Genomic DNA, 19,011 nt, shown 5'->3' with positions numbered 1-19,011 from the left:
GGCTAATCTTTCCCTTGTATCTTTGGTTTTCTTCATTCTCCATCTCTCCCAAAGGGGTAAGACCAGTGGAGTATCTTATATGGCCACTCACAAGCTTTTAAGACCCCAGACGCTACCCACCAAAGTAGAATGTAGAACACTTTCTTTATAAACTGTGTTATGTCAATTGAGCTAGATGTTTCCCAAGACCATGGTCCCCACAGCCCTCAGCCCAGTAATTCAGTCCCTCTGGGAGTTTGGATGTGTTTATGGAACTTCCATGACCTTGCCTTGTACAAGTTGTGCTGGCTTTCCCAGTACTGTGTACTGTCTTACCCTTCACCAAAGTTACCACTTATTCCCCCTATTTCTCAGGATTTTTCTATGGAATTTTTGATCAAAATGTTCAGTAATGGTAGCCAGACACTATCCAGTTCTTCTGGTCTCATGGCAAAGGAGACAGTTGTTTCTGGAGGCTGTTAGCCACACATCCATTTCCTCTGTTGTTCCAGGTAAATAGGGACCAATTGTTGCGCCTTGGATGGCTGCTTGCAAGCCTTTGAGACCCCAGGCACTATGTAACAAACTAGGAAGTAGAACAGAAGCACTAAACTCATTATTAGGCCAATTAATTGGGATGTCTCATGAAACCATGTCCCTAAACCTCCAAACCAAGGAACCAAATCTCACGAGGTGTTTGTTGTACATAAGTAGCCTCAGCAGCTACTCTTTTTTTTTGTCATTGTTGTAAATATATGTCTTAGACAGAGTTCTCTAGAGAAGCAAAACCAGTGAAGCGTATATAAATATATATATATATAGAGAGAGAGAGAGAGAGAGAGACGTCTTTTTAAGGACTAAGTTGTACCTGACTGAAGCCGTGGTGTTCTCAATCAACCCATATGCATGTGAAAGCTGGACAATGAATAAGGAAGCCCTGAGAAGAATTGATGTTTTTGAATTGTGGTGTTGACGAAGAATGTTGAATATATCATGGAGTGCCAGAAGAACGAACAAATCTGTCTTGGAAGAAGTACAGCCAGAATGTTCATTAGAAGGATGGCGACACTTTGGCTCACATACTTTGAACATGTTATCAGGAGGGACCAGTCAACGGAGAAGGACGTCATGCTTGGTAGAGGGTCATCAAAGAGATGAGTTGACAAGGTGGCTGCCACAATGGGCTCAAGCATAACAACGATTGTGAGGATGGCAGAGAACCAGGCAGTGTTTTGTTCTGTTGTACGTGGGGTCACTATGAGTCGGAACCAACTCGACAGCACCTAACAATGAGAGAGAGAGATTTATCTCAAGAAAATGGCTCATGCAGTTGTAGAGGCTGATAAGTCCCAAATGCATGGTTCAGGCATCAGGCAGGAGGCTTCCCGTGACTCATGCAGCTGCAGGGACTGATGAACCCGAACTTCGCAGGTCAGATGACAGGCTGCTGGCTTATAGGCTGTGGAGGCAGACGTGTCCAAAACCAGCAGTAAGCTGCTAGCTCAAGTCCCAAGAACCAGAGGTCAGATGATGACGAGCAGGATGCAGGATCCAGAGTGAGAGCCTTGCTGGAACAGCCATGTATATACTGGAGGCAGGCCACACCCCCGAAGAAACTCCCTTTCAACTGATCTCATTACGGAGTTGATTACATCATTACATAACTGCTAAACCACTGAGAATCATGGCCCAGCCAAGTTGACGTACAACCTTAACCATCACAATATCTACACAACTTTTGCCTGTTCAACTTTTTATAGGTGTACAACTTATTGACAGGAATTACAATAATTGGCTGTGTGACCCTACCCTTAATCAATGTAATTTCTCCATCACTGTTAACTCTCTTCTCCTCCCATCCCCTGGTTAACCATTAAAAAACTTTGGTCTCTATGTATTTGCCTTTTCTTGTCTTTTTATATAAATGAGGTCATACAGTATTTGTCCTTTTGTGCTTGGCCTATTTAGCTCAGCCTAATGTCTTCAAGTTCCATCCATACTGTAGCATATATCAAGGCTTCATTTCTCGTACTGACTGAGTAGTATTCCACTGTATGTATGTACCATATTTTATTTATCCATTCATCTGTTGATGGGCATTTAGGTTGTTTCTACCTTTTAGCTACTGTGAATAGTGCTGCAATGAACAGTGGTATACAAGTCTCTTTTTGCATTTCTGCTTTCAAGTCTTTGGGGGTATATACCTAGGAGTGGAATTGCTGGGTCATATGATAGTTCTATTTTTAGTTTTTTGAGAAACTGCCACACTGTTTTCCACAACTGTTGTACCATTTTGCATACCCACCAGCAATGGATAAGGGTTCCAATTTCCCCACATCCTCACCAACATTTGTTATTTTCTTTTTTTTTTTTATCTTAGTTATCTTAGTGGGAGTGAAATGGTATCTCACTGTGGTTTTGATTTGCATCTCTCTGATAGCTAACGACGCTGAGCATCTTTTCGTGTGTTTGGTGGCCATTTCAATGGCCTTTTTGGTGAAATGTCTATTCAAGTCCTTTGCCCATTTTATGATTGGGTTATTTGTCTTTTTGCTTCACAGCATCTTTTTCACCCTTCTATTGTGGTTTTCAGAGGTCCTTGGGTGGCATAAATGGTTTGTGCTTGGCTAGTAACTGAAAGATTGGTGGTCCAACCAGTCAGCAGCACCTCAGGAAAAAGGCCTGGAGTTCTGCTGTAAGATTGTTGTTGTTTTTGTGTGCTGCCGAGTCGATTCCAACTCATAGCAACTCTGTATGACAGAGTAGAACTGCCCCATAGGGTTTCCTAGACTGTAATTATAGGAACAGATGGCTAGATCTTTTCTCTCACATTGCTGCTGGGTGGGTTTGAACTGCCAACCTTTCAGTTAGTAGACAGGTTCTTAACCATTGCACCACCAGGGCTCCTTTCCCAAAGATTATAGCCACTGAAAACCCTATGGAGTGCAGTTCAATTCTGACACACAGGGGGCTGCCATGAGTTGGAATTGACTCGATGTCAGTGGATTTGGTTTGGTTTTTATCATGGTCCTCATTAGAATTGTTTACAGAATTTCTCTCCCACTGAAGCATAAGGCAGGGACTATGTTCTGTCTCTGTAACCCAGCACCCAGCACAGAAGCAAGCACCATACTTGGTGTCAGGCTGCCTAAAATCCTGATACAGCTACAGCCCCTTCTAAGCTGCTGTTTCCATGTAAGCCACAATGCTGGCACCACAACCTGTTGGATCAAGGTTGAGCTCCTGCCCATGGGAAGACAGAATGACAAATGATCCACAAGGTGGATGGCAGGAGTGCTGCACCCAAACAAGGCGGATGGTTTGTTGTTGTTAGTTGCCGTTGTGTTGACTCCAACTCATGAAACACTGCCCAGTCCTACATCATCTTCATGATCACTGGTATGTTTGAGTCCATTTTTTGCGGATATTGTGTCAGTTCATCCCATTGGGGATTTCCTTTGTTTGGGCTGACCCTCCATTTTACCAAACATAATGTCCTTTTCTAGCATTTGGTATTTCCTGATGACGTGCCTAAACTAAGCAAGTCAAAGTCTCGCCATCCTTACTTCTAAGGAACATTTTGGTTGTATTTCTTCTAAGACTGATGTGTTGTTCTTCTGGCAGTCCAAGGCATATTCGATATTCTTCACCAACACCACAATCTGAATGCATCAGTTCTTTCTCAGTCTTCCTTGTACACTGTTCAGCTTCCATGTTCATATCACTTGCTCACAATTCTTACAATTTCTTCTTTCCCTCTCCATTCTTCATGTTTTCCCTCTGGGTAGAGTGTTCCATTGATTTGGGGCTTGGCCATGTGACTTTCTTTGATCAGTGGAGTGTGAGCCTAAGTGAGAGTGTGCCAAGTACACACGGAGGCTTTAAATGGCACTGCAGATTTCCGTTTGCACTCTTGACCTGCCATGAGCCCAGACAGTGGCTTCTTCTTGAGCCTAGGTCCTTGGAATGCGAACATGTGTGGAGCAGAACTGATCCTGCCTGTTGCCTATAGCCAAATTCAGAAGAGCCACAGCCAACCCAAAGACCTGTATATGAGAATTAAACGTTTGTTGTAATAAGCCACTGAGATTTGGGGGGATGTTTGTTATGCAGCAATGTTGCCACAAAACCTGACCAATATAGGCAGTAACCAATTAGATTTTATTAAAAAATTTTTTTTTTAGTTTTCTCTGAATGTAAGTAAAGAGTCAGATAGTTGGTAGTGGGAGGTGAAGCCGAACGCTCACAGGGAGAAGGCCGTTAGAGGTGCCAGGAAGCAGTGGAAGCCACAATACAGCAGAAGCTATTCAGCAGAAGAAAGAGTGGAGAGAGAAGTAAATTGGTAGCAAAGGGGGCAATGAAGACCAACAGCACCTGCTGCTAAGGACTGAGAGGGAAACGGGCCACAAGGTACTGTTGGCTCCTGAAGGACCTTCTGGATCTTGATTTAAGAAGGGTTGATGAGAGTCCAGGCTGCCTGGCCATAGCCTTACTGCTATGTTGTGATGGTTAATTTTATATGTCATCTTAGCTAGACTGTGGTTCCCAGTGGTTTGGCCAAACACTAGCCTAGTTGCTTTCATAGAGTAGTTATATGTGATTAAATCAGCTGGCCTTAGGTAGAGCAGATTACCTTCTGTAATGTAATGCAATGTAGCAAAATGTAACATAATATAATCACCTTCTATAATGTAAGGTAATGTAATTAATGCAATGTAATGTAATGTAATCACTTTCCATAATGTAATATAATGTAATGTCCCTAACTTAAGATGTCAGGAGTCCCTTGGAGTTATGATGAACTGCATTTAGCATCTTTTTTTTTGTATATCTTATCATTAGTAATATGTACTGCATACAATGTTAAAATATATCTATAAGTTTATGTGTAATGTTTCCAGCCCCCAAAGACAAAGTTCAGATTTATGTAGATACTGATAACAAAAGGCAATACTAATGAAAACTAAAAAAAAAAAGAGATATTCAACTTATGGCAGAACTGATTTAACAGTGGAGTCATTGGAATGAAACCCCATTGTAAGTCTGGGACTACATGTAACGTAATATAATGTGATGTAATATAATGTAATCATCTTCCATAATGTAATGTAATTACCTTACTTGCAATGTAATATAAGATAATGTAATTACTTTCCATAATGTAATGTAGTCAATCAGTTGAGGTCACACCAGTGTAGGGTGAATCCTAAACCTAATCACTTCTGAGTTATAAGTAGACCAGAATAGACACAGAGACACACACAAGGGAAGACAAACAACATGTGAAGTTTGTCTACAAGTAAAGGAACGCCAAGGATTGCTGGCAGATGCCAGAACTAAGAAAGGGGCCCACAGGAAAAAAGGGCACTGCCAATACCCTGATTTGGATTTTTAGCTTCCAGAACTGTGAGACAATAAATTTCTGTTCTTTAAAATCACCCACTTGTAGTATTTGAGTTACAACAGCCCTAAGAGACTAAGACACACATATGTGTTAATGGTAAGCCCATTTGTTGATGGAAATCTGAGTGAATCTAGTCCTTCCAGCTGAGGAAGGCTAACCCGGGAACCCTGCCTCTTCCCACTGGTACTCTGACGTCAGCCACCTCAGGAAGGCTTTTACATCCATTCTGGATTTGTGGATACTCTTTTTCTCCTTAGCAAACCTCACTGTTGGTAAATTTCACCACCTGTCCTGTCCCCAAGGGGCTGAGCATTGTCAGAGAGACAAGTTGCTGAGTTTTAATTGAGACTCTGCCACTACTATCTAGGTGACCTTAAGCAAGTTTTTAAAGCCCTCAATGCCTCAGTTTTCTCATCTGTAAATGGGTATAATAATGTACTTACTACTTGGGTTGAATAATAAATGAGACTAGGAACGGAAAGCAAGTAACACCAGGACTGGCAAATGGAACACACACCAGTGGCTATTGAGCTGACTTTGACTCATCATGACCCCATGTATGTCAGAGTAGAATTGTGCTCCTTAGTGGCTTCGGTGGCTGTGATCTTTTTTATTTTTCTTACATTTGATACCATTTTATTCACTTGTTAATTCATTTGCAAACACGTAATGAAGCCCACTGTGATGTTAGTACTCCAAAAGGCCATGGGCCATAATACTTAGCACATGTGGTGCCACGCTGGATAGTGGCACACTGATCTTGAGAAAAATATGGAAAGCTTCATGAATTTGCTTGTCATCCTTGCGCAGGGGCCATACTAATCTTCTCTGTATCATTCCAATTTTAGTATATGTGCTGCTGAAGCGAGCACTGGCTGTGATCTTTTGAAAGTAGATTGCCAGGTCTTTCTTTCAAGGTACCTTGGGTGGATTTGAACACCAGTCTTTTGGTTAGTAGCCAAGCATTTAACTATTTGTGCCACCCAGGGCTTCCTATGGTTAATGCTCAAAAGAGGAGCTATATTACTGCTGCTGTTGTTGTTGTTATTATTTTATTATTATCACAGAAACTATATCTACTGGTTTTTCTGGGAATTTCTGTCTCCAGCCCCTGGACCTTCACTGCTGTGCTTTATGAAGAAGCCTCCCTGAAGCCCTCACCTACCTCTGTCCCTGCCAAGCTCACAGCCTACTGTCTCCTCCTTGCCATGCTCTCACACCTTGGCTCTGTGCGGCCAGCTCAGCCCTCACACTGCTGCTGACACTGCCTTCTCAAAAGTCCCCTTGACACACAGCTCCACGTGCTCTTTCCAGTCTCCCTACAGGGTTCCAGCCCCTTGAACTTTCCACCCTTACTGATGGCTATCATCTCTGTGTTGCACTTTAAACCTATAGCCAAGCACACCACCCCAACTTGGCATCAGATGCCTAGATAGCACCCGAACATCCTCTGTCCCCAGCTGTGTGGCCTTGGAGTGTGAAACAGTCAGGGACCAGCACCAAGGATGCTGAGCTCGTTGCTGTCACCCTACCTGTTCTCGGAGCGGATTCTTCCTCCCTCATCTTCTCACCTGGAGGATGGTCACTGTTATGGATTGAATTGTGTACCCAAAAAATGTGTGTCAACTTGGCTAGGCCACGGTTCCCAGTATTGTGTGGTTGCCCACCATTTTGTGATCTGATGTGATTATCCTATGTGTTGTAAATCCTAACCTCTATGATGTTAATGAGGCAGGATTAGAGGCAGTTATGTTAACGAGGCATGACTCAATCTACAGGATTTGGTTGTATTTTGAGTCAATCTCTTTTGAGAAATAAAAGAGAGAAGCAAGCAGAGAGGAGAGGGACCTCATGCCACCAAGAAAGAAGCGTCAAGTGGAGTGTATCCTTTGGACTCAGGTTCTCTGTGCTGAGAAGCTCCTAGACCAGCAAAAGATTGATGACAAGGACCTTCCCTCATAACCGACAGAAAGAGAAAGTTTTCCCTGGGAGCTGGCACCCTGAATTCGCACTTCTAGCCTCCTAGACTATGAGAGAATAAATTTCTTTTGTTAAAGCCATGCACTTGTGGTACTTCTGCTATAGCAGCGCTAGATGACTAAGACAGTCACACTCCACACTCTGACTGCAGCTTACCCAGATGTTGCTTCTCGTGACAGCTGCACCCAGGTGTGAAAAAAGAAGGGCAAGGCTCAGGAACACAGATTTTCTGAGCACTGCTCAGTCACCATTACAACAGCCTATTTTAATTCTCTGCACAGCCCTCATCGCCACCAATTTTCTAGGTTATACAGAAAAATGTGAGGGAAACCCTCAGTGAGATGGATTGACACAGTGGCCAAAACAATGCACTCAAACATACCTACGATCATGAAAATGGCACAGGACTGGGCAACGTTTCATTCTGTTGTACATAAGGCTGCCATGAGTCGGCACCAACCCAACAGCATCTAACAACAACAACAACATATTTATTTAACGTCCGCTTTCCTCACTTAAGAGTGCAAGATCCATGAGGGCAGGAATAGGGCCTGTCCTGGTCACTGCTGAGTCCTAGCGCACCAGCATGTTGCAGGTGCTCAGTAAATATTTACTGAAGGAAGAGATACTAATGCTTTGAATCTCTACACCCCTTAATGTGGTAGGCAGAGGAAGAGATGAGGAGATAGGCTGGGATGATAAATGATTCTCCCAGGATTATCTGCTGACTCCACCACTCTCCCCAGGCCCCCATAGAAGTGCTGGTTGACCCACCTGCCACAACCAGGGTTTGCAGCCCACGTGGGGCTGCAAACTCTTATCTCCTCCCAGGAGCCCCACCATCACTATGCGAGGAGAGAAAAACTGGAGCAAGAGCAGGTGGTCAGCCAGATAGAGACTCTCTACGAATATGTTTGTGCATGTGTGTGCATGTGTCTACGTGGCAAATAGCTTTGTTTTCTTCCCTCTCTTATCCCATTACTTATCATTAAAAAAAAAAAGATACACTAACTTTGCGTCTTCTCTGGGAGAGGGGTTAGTGCATGTTTGCCTTTACACAGGATAGTTGTATCATGTTAGACGGAAGTATGACTTTGTTACTGTCTTTATCTGGAGATTACATATGGTTTAAAGAGATGCATATGGGAGCCAAGTTGACAAAGGGGTGGACTGTGATGGCTAATTTTATGTGTCAACTTGGCTGGGCTGTGGTGCCCAGTTGTTCGGTCAAACATTTGCGTAGACTCTGTTATGGAGTGGTCGCATGTGATGAAATCAGTTGGCCTCAAGTAAAGCACATTACTTCCACAATGTCGTGAGACTCATCCAATCAGTTGAAGCCTTAAGAGCAAAAAGGGAGTTTCCCTAGGGTGCATTCTGCCTCCAGACTATAACGGACATTTTCCCAGACCATTCTTACTCTTCACTCTTCTTGTTGCCTGATGTTATGGTTAAGGTTGTGTGTCAACTTGGCTGGGACGTGATTCTCAGTGATTTGATAGTCGTATGATGGTGCGATCACTTCCACGATGAGATTTGATATTATGTGATCACTTCCATGATGAGATCTGCTGTGAGTAGCCAGTCAGCTGAAAGGGAGTTTCCTTGGGCATGTGGTATGCATTGAATATTAGTGGATATTCTGGCAAGGCTTGTGGCCTTTTGCTCATTATGGATCCTGCAGCTGGCTCCTGTTAACCTGATCTCCGGTTCTTGGGACTTGAGCTAGCAGCTTACCTGCGGTCTTGCCTGCCAATCTTTGGGATTCGTCCATCTTCACAGCCTGTGAAGAAGAGCCCTGCTCTCCAACCTGCTGATCTTGGGTTTGCCAGCCCCTGTGGCTAGGTGCATCAGCAGAAGCCTCTATCCTGATCCATGGACTTGGGACGTTCCAGCCTCTACAACCACTCGAGCCATTTCCTTGATAGAAATCTCTCTATATATACATATTTATACACTTTACTGGTTTTGCTTCTCTAGAGAACCCAGCCCAAGACAAGTACTGTCTCCATTTTCAGTGGAGGGCAAGAGGAATGAGTAACTTGCCCATGTAGCCGAGCTAGTAAGTATCAAACCTAGGTTCCAAACCAGGTTGGTTTGATTCCAAAGCTGTTATCTTTCCTGGAACCGTCCTGCCCAGATTCTGCTCCCAAGATGAACAGGCCTGCAACAGGTAAAAACTCAAAGAGTTTCATTGCTCTTACAATGGCAGCCGAGCAGCTTCCATTCTGATATCAGGGCTACTTCTTCACTCCACTATAGTTCCTGGAAACTCACGGAACAGACTGTTCCTTTGGCTGGAAGCAAACCAGGATGAATGTCATCCTGGTTGATGAATAACATTCCCCCCAGGTGAACAGTCCTGGAAAAGGTAAAATCGGATGGTGTTTGTGATCTTACAAAATGGTGGCAGAGCAACGTCCATTCTGATATCCGGGCTACTTCTTTACCAGTATAGTCCCTGGGAACCCACAGAACAGCCTGTTCTTTTGGCTGGAAGCAAACCAGGATGAATTTCAGTATTTTCTAACCAGGCCTCACCCTTCTTGCTCTTGCCTTTGTTTGCAGATCTCAAGTTTTCCAAACCCAAGCCCTTGATTGACTGTGGGCAGCTGCCAAACACATCTGGCACAAAGGACGTCCAGAATAGCAGTCAGTCATCCAGGTGTGGGGAAGTCCCAGCCAATGGGTCATTCACGGTCAGCTGTGTGGCCCCCTGATTGGCAGAGGCCTGGCCCTCCCCCCTTATCTTTCGAGCCTTCCTCCTGAGGACAGGCAACCAGGGGGAGGCTGAGGCAGAGGGCCCGGGCCAAACATTTGGAAATGCTTGCCTTGCAAAGATTCAGCCAAAAAGGATATTTAAACATTTCTCCAACCCACGCAATTCGGGAAAGCTTAGCTTGGAATTTCCTAATTTTTATGCTTAATTAAGACAAAGTGTTGTGGAGAAGGCGCACAAGAACTTTCGTTTGGTCTGCAAAGTTAGGACTCACCATGGATCCCCCGCAGCACAGGAGAGCTGGTAGAAATCTTGGATGCTCCTGGAAAAAACCTTGATAGATGTAGAAACAGCCCAGAAATAGCTGAGAGAGGGGAAGTGAGTTGTCCATGATTACACAGTGGGTTAGTGGCCAAGCTGGGATTTCACTGTGGGCCTTAGGAAAATCAATCCTGTTCTCATCCGTCCAGACCCCTGTCTCTCAGCTTCTCAAGCTTGCCCATCAAATGAAAGGTGGGGTGCCGGGTAGAGGGTGCAGGTAAAGTAGGGGAGTGGCCCAGAATGCCAAGGCCTTGTTCAGAAATTGCAGTCACTATTCAAGTCCAAGAAGCTGGACTATATGAAGAAGAACAGGGTATCAGGGTTGGAGGAAGACTCATTAACAACCTGCATTATGCAGATGACACAGCCTTGCTTGCTGAAAGTAAAGAGAACTTGAAGCACTTACTGATGAAGATCAAAGACCACAACCTTCAGTATGGATCATACCTCAACATAAAGAAAACAAAAATCCTCACAAATGGACCAATAAGCAACTTCATGATAAATGGAGAAAGGATTGAAGTTGTCAAGGATTTCATTTAACTCGGATCCACAATCAACACCCATGGAAGCAGCAGTCAAGAAATCAAAAGAGGCATTGGGCAAATGTGCTGCAAAAGACCTCTTTAAAGTGTTAAAAAGCAAAGATGTCACATTGAGGTCTATGTCACCTGACCCAAGCCATAGTATTTTCAATCGCCTCATATGCATGCAAACACTGGACAATGAAAAAGGAAGACCAAAGAAGAATTGATGCTTTTGAATTATGGTGTTGGCAAAGAATATTGACTGTACCATGGACTGCCAAAAGAACAAACAAATTTGTCTTGGAAGAAGTACAGCCAGAATGCTCCTTAGAAGCAAGGATGGCGAGACTTTGTCTCACATATTTTGGACATGTTATCAGGAGCGACCCGTCCCTGGAAAAGGACATCGTGTTCGGTAAAGTAGAGGGTGAGCAAAAAAGAAGAAGACCCTTAAGGAGACAGATTAACACAGTAGCCGGAATGATGGGCTCAAGCACAGCAACGATTGTGAGGATGGTGCAGGACTGGACAGTATTTTGTTCTGTAGTACATGGGGTTGCTATGGGTCGGAACCAACTCAACAGCACCTAACAACAAAAACATTCAAGTATGACAAAGCCCTGTTGATGCAAGCGGTTTGCAATCAGCTGCTAATCCAAAGGTTGGTGGTTTGAATCCACCCAGATGCTCCACAGAAGAAAAGGCCTGGTGCACTACCTCTGTAAAGATTACAGCCAAGAAAACCCTGTGGAGCAGTTCTACTCTGTCACGTATGTGGTCAACATGAGCCGGGGACCAACTCGATGGTAGTTAACTACACTAGTATTCTAGTATTAGGTCCCTGGGTGGTGCAAATGGTTTGCGCTCAACTACTAACTTGAATGTTAGTGGATCCATCCTACCCAGGTACACTTCAGGAGAAAGTCCTGGCGATCTGCTTCTGTAAAGATTGTTGTTGTTGTAAAGGGCCATCCAGTCAATTTTGCACTCATAGTGACCCCATGTGAGAGAGTAGAACTGCCCCATAAAATCCTTTAGGCTGTAATCTTTATAGGAGCAGATTGCCAGGGCAGCAGATCGCCAGGTCTTTCTCCTGTGGAGCTGCTGGGTGGGTTCCATCCACCAGCCTTTGGGTTAGCAGCCAAGTGCTTAACCGTTGCACCGCCAGGGCTCTTTTCTGTAAAGATTACAGCAGAGAAAAGCCTATAGAGCAGTTCTCCTCTGTAACACCTGGGTTATTGGAGTACTGATGCCTATTCCTTTCCAGAAGACGCCATTGTTTTGCAAAGGGCTCCGTTGTTTAAATTCAGGCTCAAATCAAGCCAGTTTGAGGAGCTTGTGACACTATCGTGAATCCACTCGTCCATCAGCACTTTTGAGTCCGCGCTACCGTTTGCATGTTACAGATCAGGAAACCGGGGCATAGAAAGGTTATGATACAGACAGCAAGAGGAAGCACCTGGATCTGTACCAGAACTTTCCCTCCTGCCTCTGGGCAGGGGCAAGACTTTTTAACAAACAAGGATAACATTACTGGACAGTCAGGGTTCTACACGAAGCAGATTCCATTGGAAAGGGCCCACTGAGGCCAAAGTTAATGGAGGGACTATTTGCAGGGCTGTGGGCGGGGCTAAGGAAACCGACCCGGGAGGTGGAGGCTCCAGGGTCTAGGAACGCAGGAAGTCAGCGTCGCCCTTGGATCCGAAGAGGTGAGGGAAGGAAATAGTGGCATTGGAGCCTGTAAGAGCTGAAGCATGGATGAGGGGCCACCCTGGCATCAGCCGCTCTGGAGACTGGCCTGGCCCCTGGAGGTGTTTGCGTTTGCAACTTGCTCATGAGAAAAACGTGCCCCTCCCCTCTCTCTTCCTTCCTTCCAACACCTGCCAGGGCCTCCTATTGGCTGATCTCAACCTTGTCTCAGAGGGCACAGGAGCTTGGGATACAGCCTTATGGGTCAGCCTCTCGAGATATGCCTTGTTTAATCAGAGGGTGTTCCCTGTAAAAACAAACAAAAAAGAAACCTTGGATGTCATTATTTAAACGTTGGAGCTGTCACATAAAAAATCCGAATTTCTGGCTTCTTTCGGAAAAAACGGGAAAATTGGGCACCACAGGGCTGAGTTTCCATTTGGCAAGGAGAGCTGAAGCCCAGCCGCAGTACCGCTTTATCTAAGGCGGCGTGCGCTCCATTCCCTGCCATTCCCTCTTGTCTGGCACCCAGGCCCTCTTCGCTCACTGGTGTTGCCTGCCTGGGCCTTGGAACTTGTCATGTGCTCACTGGAAAGGGAGGACACCACAGAAAGGAGGTCCCCGAGGTCACCAGAGCAGACCAGCATCAGGCCCCCAGCCCCCCACACCTCGGCTGGGGGTTTCTTTCCAGGCACTTGCTGCCGTCTCTCGGGGGCTCTTCTTTCCCTAGTGGCCTCCCCAGGTCTCAACCTTATTCCTGGTTCAGCAGTTCTTAGGCAGCCAGTGCTCCCGTGTGGGGAGAGGTGCACAAATGTGGGGGTTTAGTGTGTTTAATAGTAATAGTCCCTCCAGTTTGTTCTGGGTGCAAATGCATTGCTAACTCTCTCCACTCAGAGCAAAGTGGAAGGGTTATCATTGTTACCCTGGATGGCAAAAGGTTTGTGCCAACTATTGACTGAAAGGTTGGCAGTCCAAACCCACCGAGTGGCACTGTGGAAGAAAGTCCTGGCCATCTGCTTCTGTAAAGATTACAGCCAAGAAAACCCTATGGAGCAGTTCTACTCCATAACACATGGGGTCGCCGTGTGTCAGAATAGATTCGACAGCAACCAGTTTTATAAGAGTAGTGCAAACAGTTAATGCTCTCACCTGCTAAATAGAAAGTTGGCAATTCATGTCCACCCAGAGGCTCCTTGGAAGAAAGGCCTAGCTATCCACTTCCAAAATATCAGCCATTGAAAACCCTATGGGGCACAGTTCTAGTCTGACACACATGGGGTTGTCAGGAGTCAGAGTCCACTCAGCAGCAACTGGTTTTAAGTCGTCTTCCAGCTCATATCCCCCGTGAACTCCAGTACAGCCCTATGAGGACCCAGATGGTCATTCCTGTTTCCAGACAAAGGGGCTCGGGAACTAAGCAATTTTCCCAAAGGCAGTTTCTGTCTTCCTCCACCTGAGAGTCAGCTCCATGAAGGCAGGGGCTTAGTCTGTTCTAATCCCCCAGTGTTATGGATTGAATGATGTCCCCCCAAAAGGTATGCTGACGCCCTAACCCCTGTAGCTGTGAATGTAACCTGGTTTGGAAATAAGGTTTTTGTTCTTGTTACGTTAAAACAAACAAACAGAAAAACCCATCGAGTTGAGTCTGACTGATAGCGACACTTTAGGACAGAGTAGAACTGCCCCATAGGGTTTCCAAGGAGTGGCTAGTGGATTCGAACTGCTGACCTTTTGGTTAGCAGCTGAGCTCTTAACCACTGCACCACCAGGGCTCCAGGATGGGTAGAGGGGCTGCAATTTCAAGGCCAAGCTTCTAACTTTCACCACATTGGCTGCATGTCTGTCCCATGTCAGTGCACAGAATGACAGGGGCCAAAGGAAGCTCAGCCCCAAACTCACATTCAGTGTCCAAAGGCCACCGCCCCTGCCCTCCCCCCGGGTGAGGCGGCACACTGCCCCTCCGCATCCTGCACCCTCCACCCAGACGCCAAGAGGCTTAAGCTCCAATCTGGAATCTTCCACCCGCAGAGGCCGGTTCAGTCAGTGCTGCCCATCAGCCACACCACTGAACGCCGTTCCAGCATCTGTTTCCGGCTCTCCTCCTCCAGGGCTGAAATCCCCCCGTTTTCGGGTTCAGGGCAGAACAGAAGAAAGAACCATTGGTTTACACACTCAGGGGATGCAGGGAGTGGTGCTCTCGTCATAGATCATGGGGTCTGGGGTCCCTGGAGAGTCAGGGTCTCCCATCACTTCTGATATCTGACTCCCAGCTCAATGCCTGATCCTCAGTAGAGGGACGTGGGGTCGGCCCGTGAGCTGGACGATGTAGAACGGGGCTTTCTCTGCTCTGACATCACCTGAACCCTTCAGGTTCCTGGTGACCAGTCGGCAGGGCTTGAAAGAGGCCTGGGGCCTGGGGTGAGCCTTGAGCCGCCTCAACCCTTCTCCCTCAGGTAGGTTCACTGGCTGAGCATCTGCGAAAGCCCCCAGTCTCACTGAAGGAGCCCACATTTTGGGATCAGGCAAGCCTGGGTTTGAATCCTGGCTCCCACCTCTACATGCAGCGGGACCCTGGGCTCTTCCCATACACGTCCAGGCCAGCACCTCCTTATCTGTTATGTGGGAGGAGCAATCCCTCCCTGGTGTTATGGATTGAATGGTGTCCCCCAAAATGTGCACTGAATTCCTGGCCCTTGTACCTGTGAATGTGATCCACTCTGGAAATAGGGGTTTTCTTTTGTTATGTTAGGTCCCTGGGTGGCTAATGGTTTGAGCTTGGCTACTAATTGAAAGGTTGGTGATTTGGATCCACTCAGTGGTACCAGGAAGAAAGGTCTGGTGATCTACTTCCCTAGGATTAAAAAAACAAACCCATTGCCACCACGTCAATTCTGACTCATCGTGGCCCCATCTGTATCAGAGTAGAATTGCTCCATAGGGTTTTCTTGGTTGTAATCTTAACAGAAGCAGATTGCCAGGCCTTTCTTTCGTAGTACCTCTGAATGGGTTCGAACTACCAATCTTTAGGTTAGTAGACGAGTGCAAACCATTTGAGCCACCTAAGAACCTCCATAGGAGCCCTGGTGGTGCAGTGGTTAAAATGCTCAGCTGCTAACTGAAAGGTCAACGGGTTGAACTCACTAGCTGCTTCTGTAAAGATTTACAGCCTTGGAAACCCAATGGGGCAGTTCTACTCTGTCCTGTAGGGTTGCTGTGAGTCAGAACCGACTCGAAGGCAATGAGTTTTAGGAATCTCCGTAAGATTACAACCATCGAAAACCCTATGGAGTACAGTTCTACTCTGGCACACACAGAGTTGCCGGGAGACCCACTCAACTCAAGGACAAGTTTTCTTTGTTATGTTAATTAGTTCATACCGGAGTATCCAAGACTAGAAAACAAACTCGTTGCCATCGAGTCGATTCCGACTCATAGCGACCCTATAGGACAGAGTAGAACTGCCCCATAGGGTTTCCAAGGAGGTGGATTCAAACTGCTGAACTTTGGTTAGCAGCTGAGCTCTTAACCACTGTAGGTCCTAAATCTCATCACTTCTGAGTTACAAGAAGACCAGAATAAACACAGATGCATGCAGGGGGAGACAGACGCCCTGTAAGAACCTGTCTACAAGCAAAGGAACACCAGCCACAGACACCAGAAACCAGGGGAAGGGCTCACGGAAGGAATCCACACGGCCGAGACCTTGACTTGGTCTTTGTGCCTCTACAACTGTGAGAAAATAAATGTCTGTTCTTTCCAGCCACTCCCTTGTGGTATTTTTGTTACGGCAGCACTAGGAGATGAAGGCAGCCAGCCCCACAGCAGGATCACGTCTCCCACCCCTGGACCCACCTGCTGCAGCTTCATCTGCCTTGGTGGCTGGAGCTGTGGGCATTCCAGGAGCCTTGATGCAGAACCTGCAGAGGCATCGCTCTGCACATAGGGCACCACCTCCCTGCCCTGACGAGGAGTCTAGATGCCCTCTGGTCCCAGCTCAGCAAATGAGCACTCGCTGCTGCTGCTTCTCCCCTCCCGGCTTCTGCAGATGCCTGCTCTCCCCAAGGGAAGCCCTCTCCCACCCCCAGGTCAGTCCAACTCTTGTTGTTGTTATTAGTTGCTATCCAGTTGGCTCCGGCTCATGGTGACCTTACATATTAACAGAACGAAATGTTGCCCAGTCCTGCACCATCTTCATGATCGTTGGTATGTTGGAGTGCTTTGTTGCAGTGAATGTGTCCTTTCATTAAGGGTTTCCTGGTCTTCACTGACCGTCTACCTTACCAACCATAGTGCCCTTTTTTAGCACTTGGTCTTATATCAGACAATATTCTTATTGTGATCCATAGGGTTTTCATTGGCTAATTTTTGGAAGCAGATCGCCAGGCCTTTCTTCCTAGTCTGTCTTAGTCTGGAAGCTCTGCTGAAACCTGTCCACTATGGGTGACTATAAAAATGGTGTAGGGGCAGTGTCTGACCTCCTCTAACTTCACAAGAGAAAAAAAAACAAACTTGCTGCTGTCGAGTTGATTCCGACTCATAGTGACCCTATAGGACAGAGTAGAGTTGCCCCATAGTGTTTCCGAGGAGTGCCAGGTGGATTCGAACTGCCAGCCTTTTGAGTTAGCAGCTGAACTCTTAACGACTACACAACCAGGGTTTCCAACTTCACAAGGGGGAAGGAGAATCAAGACCAGCAGCCCAAGACTGATTCCTATGAGACAGAGTTCAGACATAACTCCTTCTCTGCCATCTTTACCAATTCTGACACCAACCATCCCGCCCATGGCTCTCTACTTCTCTGCTGGGTTTGATAATCTATTGCAATGGCCACACAGAACTCACAGACAATACTCATGACTATGGGTTTTATTAGGGAAGTAACAGGTGACAATTCAGATTCAGGAACACTCAAGGTACAGTTCTTCAGTCAGGACAACCTCTTTTCAGCTGTGCTCGCAGGCATGCCTCTCTCTGGCCCTCAGTCTCTGCCCTGCTCAGGCAAGTGTTACAAAGCTCTTTTAGAGCTCTGCTGATAAATGTCCAGAGGCATCCCACTCCACCAGTAAGCCTCGGCCCAAAGGCACTCAGCTTTCTTGCTCTGTGGGCCAGGGAGCCCACTGCGCCACCTCCTGATGATCTCTCCTGCCGATTTCTCCTGCTGTGGTTTCTCTGCCACTGCTTCTTGCCTGTCTTCAGTGTTACAGCTCTCTCTCTCTCGGTCTTCTGGTTCCAGGAGCTTCTCAGCGCAGGGATCCTGGGACCAAAGGAAGGGCTCCATTCTTGGCTCTCCTTACTTGGTGGTGGTAGGATTCTTCCTCTGCTCCAGAATTGGCTCTCTTTTAAGCCTAGTGGGATGGCAAAACTAACCAATCCCCTTGGTGGGCCACAGTTACCTTACATCCACAGTCTTGCCCAAGTGATTGTGTGGGAGTTACCAGACTGTGGCAAGAAAGTTTACACGAAAGTGATCCATCGCACTGCAGTGACCCTGTTGGTATTTGAAATACCAATGACATAGCTTCTAGCTCACAGCAATACGCAAGCCACCACAGTACCACAAACTGACAGATGGGTGGTAGCCTTGGGGCTGAGCAGTGGTGATCTCAGATCAGGGGTGTGGACTGAGTTTGGTTTACCCCTGCCCGTCTCCCTGTGCTTAGGGGAGCCAAGGGGAAGGGTATGGACTCAGGCCACCACTTAAACGATGAGCAAAACATCCTGGGCACCAGCGTGGGAGTGGACGAAAGGGGCGGATCTCTGGGATGGGGAGCTTACTTATACTCCTTTTCCCAGATTACCTGGAAACATCTCTAGAGCAAGTCTTACTGAAGAGGATGGGTTCCTCCACCAAGCCCTGGTGTCCAGAGTTCTTGGACAAGGAATGACCTTGAGGATCCAACTTTCTAAATTTACCTCCTTGGAAGCAACGGTGAGTTCTTGGACAGAACTGTCCAGAGGGCACACACAGAGAACTCCCACATGGGAATCCTCAGCAGGCAGAAGGGGTTTACGATAACGGGGAAGACAGGGGCTGACAGGAGCATGGTAACCATCATGTCCTGGGCACCCACTCGGGGCCAGAACGGACGCACCGTGCCCACATGGAGCTCACGGTCATGTGGCCTTCTTAGCTGCTGGCAGGAAGGGCCGTGACTCACTTGGCCCCGTCCAGCCCATCTGAGTCATGGTGCCTCTGGTTGCCCGGCCAGTCGCTGGCTCACCTCTCTGCACAGCTGAGTAGCATTAAGGACTTGGCCCCCTCACAGCTGCAGCAGATCCTCTGGGCTTTGCTCTTGCTGTTGTTGTCAGATGCTGATGGGAGCTTGGGAACCAAGCGAGGAATGTGCTCGTTCTGGGCCAGGTTGAACTCAGGCTGAAGGGCAGGGTCGGCC

The 19,011-nt window shown here is 46.8% G+C and overlaps 1 protein-coding gene and 1 non-coding gene across 2 annotated transcripts in view; both read right to left on the bottom strand.

Annotated features, from left to right (window-relative positions):
• The window catches only part of CYTL1 (cytokine like 1), a 154,367-nt gene that overhangs the window by 32,316 nt on the left and 103,040 nt on the right, over window positions 1-19,011 (bottom strand). The window lies entirely within an intron of this gene.
• Window positions 6,149-6,255, bottom strand: LOC111821858 (U6 spliceosomal RNA). The gene has a single exon (XR_002825197.1). It is a non-coding gene; the product is annotated as a U6 spliceosomal RNA (small nuclear RNA).

Source organism: Trichechus manatus, unplaced genomic scaffold, assembly GCF_000243295.1.
Source record: "Trichechus manatus latirostris isolate Lorelei unplaced genomic scaffold, TriManLat1.0 scaffold00111, whole genome shotgun sequence".
Taxonomy (NCBI): Eukaryota; Metazoa; Chordata; class Mammalia; order Sirenia; family Trichechidae; genus Trichechus; species Trichechus manatus.
Note: the sequence above shows the minus strand (reverse complement) of the source record. Positions and strands in the feature narration are given on the sequence as shown.